Genomic DNA, 5,916 nt, shown 5'->3' with positions numbered 1-5,916 from the left:
CCTCAGATGTTGCGGTCATCTTTACTGTCCGTCTCTCGCAGGCCGGTGTTCATCAATACCCCGGGTCACATCTATCTGCATAAGTTGTTTATTGAGTACGAGCAAATCACTGCTTGGGTAGCCCGGTTCTTTCTTCCAACAATTTGGAGGCAAGTTATCATATATTATCAGCCGCCGTCTGCACCGGATGGCTCAATGGGCAGGCACACAAGTCGCCGCCACTACAGTTGGTTAACTTCAAAACAACCGGCTGGAAGGAACCATTGGCCGAGTTGCTGACACGGCTCATACAGGATCATTTATAACCCGCCGCAGTCACCTCAACCTTCTGTGGATTCACATCGTGCTATCAACACCAATGATATACACCTTATGCTATGGTGAACTATAGAGAATCTTAAGCCAACTCATTGAGTCATCTTAAAGACTAGGGGCTACATGGACATAGCTCAATAAATATTGCCAGTTTAAAGGCCGTTCAAAAAAATTCCGGCTCAAGAAGAATTTATCTCTCGCAAAACTCGAGTTCTCAAGAAAATTTAAAGGGACCAAAGAGGGTCTGTCGCAAAGCACAGCTCAAACGTAGGTACCCTGCTTCAAATGACCATTGGGGGCTGATCATATTCAAATCTAGCTTAACTCCTTGGGCACAGCTTCTTGATCCTATTCGAATCATAGCTTAACCCCTTTTGGGTCTGACTTTGATTGTATTCGAATCAGAGTCGTTAAAAAGGTCTCAAGGTCATTTGGGGGCTTCCTGTTCAAACATAGGTCATATTCAAACCAAAGAGAACATAGTTGTCGGTACCCTCTTGATCGGCGCAATGCCAAACCCACTAGGGGCTTCTTGATCATATTCGAAACATAGGTTAACCCCTTTTGTTGATCGTATTCGAATCAGAGTCGTTAAAAAAGTCTCAAGGTCATTTGGGGGCTTCCTGTTCAAACATAGGTCGTATTCGAACCAAAGAGAACATAGCTGTCGGTACCCTCTTGATCGGCGCAATGCTAAAACCACTAGGGGGCTTCCTGATCGTATTCGAATCCTAGCTTAAACCCTTTTGGTCTGGTTTATAATCGTATTCGAATCAGAAGCTTCGCTTTTTCTCTTTGTTTGACTTAAGTTTTTTGAAAATAGTCTTTTGGGGTTTTGAGACTTTTTGTTCATATCCGAAGCATATATGTGTGGTTTCTATTTAACCCGGCTCGACTTTGGACAGTAAGTCGCTAGCATATGACGATCATAAACATTTGGAAGTTTTGGCTTCTAAAAAATTGGGTTATCACCCTTACTGCATAGGTCACATAAACCGGCAGTACAAATTCAATATCACAGGTATGATATTGTTATGTTTCAAGTTCTGATTCATGCCAGCCCTATTTATGACTCCTTTTTACACATCAGTGGTTATATGTGAGATATTATGACCTGCCCTGCGGTAAACCGCCAAGGCTTCTTGTGATCTACTTGTGTGCAGGATAAGACTATATTATGTTTGGGTGGTTACCCGCCCTGGCTTTTGACGTTAAGTCGCCAGGGCATATATTATTTAAACTCTGTGCAGGATTTGCAGAACTATGACCTATATAAATGCTTAAGTTCAAGCTCATCATTAAAATTGATGCTTCAAAATGATTATCCGTTCTGGATTTTCTCAAAGGCTATAAGCCGCCGGGTTACAAAAATTCCGTCTTACAATGGAGGCGTATTAAATCGCGATCAATCAAGAGCCGCCGGGTATTTAAACTCCGGATTTATTTGTCAATAGATAAGGTATTCAAAGTCGCTTTGGCACAATGGCTATTATTTTTCAATGGATATGATTTATTCTACAATGGAAGGAATAGTCCCGAGTCGTTGCAGGCTTACGACCCCGCACTTGGGGGCTACATTATTCAGATTGAGATTATAACAAATATGCAAGTCCCATGTCACTGCCAGCATGCACCATGGCACTTGGGGGCTAATGCAAAGTCATTTTTTACTCAACTTATTGAAGACCCGACTCATCACATTGTAATGAGCCGGCCCTTGAGGGCTACCAATGGCTCGTCTCAAAAATTCAAGGTACACAAGCTTTAATCCATTATATTAAAAGGTTCACTATTCAGTTAGTACAACACAAATCTCTTAACCTTGTGGACGTGGGTTCAAGCCCCATGGTGGAGATTACATCATATGAGGTTATTATCAATGAAGTATATACAAAAGTTCTTGCTCATTATTACATAATGACCCGGCCCTTGGGGGCTACACTGGTTGAAGTTTTTATGAGCATAAGGCAATTACAAGTCCCAGGTTGCTGCAAGCATGACAACCCGGCACTTGGGGGCTACAGGTGATATGCATATAAGGGAGAAAAATCTTCAAATTATCAGTTTTGAGCAGACCAGATTGACCCGGTGTCTGCAACAATCATGACCTGGTGTCGGCAACAATTATGACCCAGCAACATTTATTTATAACCCGGCAATTTTTGGCAATCATAAAATCGGCAAGATCTACATCTTTAAGCCTGCTGAATATCAGTTGAATATTTTAGGACCCATATTTTTGTCAAGTCAGAGCATTGAAGGCCGACTCAAATGGATTATTTCTTATAATATCTCTCTCCAAGAGCCAATATCACCAAATTGATTACGAACCTGGCCTATTGACCCGGATTTTTCAGAAGAAGTGCCTGGATTTTTTGCATTGGCAAAATTTGAACATGTCTGTTAAAGGAGATTTTCTATGAGATCATAGACATACACACATGAGGAAATGACAAGGACTTAAGGATGATCAGGTGCCGGCTCAGGAGAACTTTAAACCGGATCACAACCTGTCAAATTTGTTCTTGTGTTTATTTTGCAGCATAAGTTTACCATGGATAAATCCAAGCTAAACTGGGGGCTAATGTCGGGGATATACCCCGCGGTGTAACCCGCCGTATGTATGACCCGGCTAGAGCTTGGCGACTCATTGGCGACCCGCCCGTACATGGCGGTTTACGGGCAACCCACCTGAACATTGTGACTCACTGGTGACTCTGCGGGCGGGTCAGACGGATGACAAGGCCCAAGGCCCAGAAGGTTGGCTCATGCTATGGTGGGCCAGTTTACGAGGAAAGGCATAAGGAGTTTTCCCTTAAGGGGGCAGACTAGGATTCCGCTTGTTATAGAATAGTCCTAGTCCTACTAGGACTCCACATGTAACCCGCCCCTCCAACTTATATAAGGAGGGGCAGGGCACCCCAAGAGGGGCAATAAAAATAATCTCTAAGTCTAGACACAACTAAAGGGGAGCCGGCTTATGCGGCGTCTCCCTGATGAGCATAATGAGATCTAGCCACAAACAACATGTAGGGCTATTACCGGATGATGTTTCCCGGGGCCCGAAGCTGTCTAAATCCTTGTCTTGTGTGTTGATGCGTCTCGTGTCTCTCGTCCCGACCAACCCCTCTCAAGCTACCACGTAGATGCGTTGGCCTCACGACTAAGTCCTCACACTAGGACATCTGCCGTGACAATTCCATGACACTTTCCTAGAGAAAACTAAGTCGAAAGATGATGGTAGCAACTACACGGACTGGGTCTGTAACTTGAGGATTATCCTCATTGCTGCATAGAATAATTATGTCCTTGATGCACCGCTAGGTGTACCACCTGCCCCAGCAACTACAAACATTGTGAATGTCTGGTAGTCGCGTGTTGATGACTACTTGTTAGTTCAGTGTGCCATGATTTATGGCTTAGAATCGGGACTTCAAAGACGTTTTGAACGTCATGGACCATATGAGATGTTCCAGGAGTTGAAGTTAATATTTCAAGCAAATGCCCGAGTTGAGAGATATGATGTCTCCAACAAGTTCTATACCTGAAAGATAGAGGAGAACAGTTCTGCTAGAGAGCACATACTCAGAATGTCTGGGTACCATAATCAGTTGACTCGGCTGGGAGTTAATCTTCCAGATGATTATGTCATTGACAAAGTTCTTCAATCACTGCCACCAAGCTACAAAGGCTTCGTGATGAACTACAATATGCAAAGGATGGAAAATACTATTCCCGAGCTCTTCGCAATGCTAAAGGCTGCGGAGTTAGAAATCAAGAAGGAGCATCAAGTGTTGATGGTTAACAAGACCACTAGTTTCAAGAAGAAAGGCAAGGGTAAAAAGAAGGGGAACTCCAAGAAGAATGACAAGCAAGTTGTCACTCCTGGGAAGAAACCCAAAGCTGGACCCAAGCTTGAAACTGAGTACTTCTACTGCAAAGGAACTGGTCACTGGAAGCGGAACTGCCCCAAGTATTTGGCGGATAAGAAGGATGGCAAAGTGAACAAAGGTATATTTGATATACATCTTATTGATGTGTACCTTACTAATTCTCGTAGTAGTGCCTAGGTATTTGATACCGGTCCGGTTGCTCGTATTTGTAACTTGAAGCAGGGAGTACGGTTCAAATGAAGATTGGCTAAGTACAGGGTGACGATGCGCGTCGAGAATAGTTCCAAGGTCGATGTGATCGCCGTCGGAACGCTACCTCTACTTCTACCTTCGGGATTAGTTTTAGACCTGAATAATTGTTATTTGGTGCCAACGTTGAGCATGAACATTATATCTTGATCTTGTTTAGTGTGAGACGGTTATTCATTTAAATAAGAGAATAATGGTTGTTCTATTTATATGAGTAATATCTTTTATGGTCATGCACCCTTGAAGAGTGGTCTATTTCTGTTGAATCTTGATCGTGATGATACACATATTCATAATATTGATGCCAAAAGATGCAAAGTTGATAATGATAGTGCAACTTATTTGTGGCACAGCCGTTTGGGTCATATCCGTGTAAAGCGCATGAGGAAACTCCATAAAGATGGACTTTTGGAATCACTTGATTATGAATCATTTAATACTTGCGAACCATGCCTTATGGTCAAGATGACTAAAACTACGTTCTCTGGAACAATGGAACGAGCTAGAAATAATACATACCGACGTATGCTGTCCAATGAATATTGAGCCTCGTGGCGGGTATCATTATTTTCTGACCTTCACAGATGATTTGAGCAGATATGGGTATATCTACTTAATGAAACACAAGTCTGAAACATTTGAAAAGTTCAAAGAATTTCAGAGTGAAATGGAGAATTGTCGTAACAAGAAAATAAAGTTTCTACGGTCTGATTATGGAGGAGAATATTTGAGTTACGAGTTTGGCCTTCATTTAAAACAATGTGGAATAGTTTCACAGCTCACGCCACCTGGAACACCACCGCGTATTGGTGTGTCCGAACGTCATAACCGTACTTTATTAGATATGGTGTGATCTATGATTTCTCTTACCGATTTACCACTATTGTTTTGGGTTATGCATTAGAGACATCTCCATTCACTTTAAACAGGGCACCGTCAAAATCCGTTGAGACTATACCATATGAACTGTGGTTTGGCAACACCTAAGTTGTCGTTTCTTAAAGTTTGGGGATGTGATGCTTATGTCAAAAGGCTTCAGCTGGATAAGCTCGAACCCAAATTAGAGAAGTGCGTCTTCATAGGATACCCTAAGGAAACAATTGGGTACACCTTATATCACAAGTTCGAAGGCAAATTTTTTGTTGCTAAGAATGGAACCTTTCTAGAAAAGGAGTTTCTCTCGAAAGAAGTGAGTGGGAGGAAAGTAGAACTTGATGAGGTAGTTGTACCTTCTCTCAATTTGGAAAGTAGCTCATCTGAGAAATCTGTTCCCGTGATGCCTACACCAACTAGAGAGGAAGCTAATGATAAAGATCATGAAACTTCAGATCAAGTTGCTACAGAACCTCGTAGGTCAAATAGAGCACAATCCGCACCAGAGTGGTACGGTAATCCTGTTCTAGAGGTCATGTTACTTGACCATGACAAACCTACGAACTATGAAGAAGCTATGATGACC

The sequence above is a fragment of the Triticum dicoccoides genome, chromosome 2B (genome assembly GCF_002162155.2).
Source record: "Triticum dicoccoides isolate Atlit2015 ecotype Zavitan chromosome 2B, WEW_v2.0, whole genome shotgun sequence".
Lineage (NCBI taxonomy): Eukaryota > Viridiplantae > Streptophyta > Magnoliopsida > Poales > Poaceae > Triticum > Triticum dicoccoides.
This window is presented reverse-complemented; position numbering follows the sequence as displayed.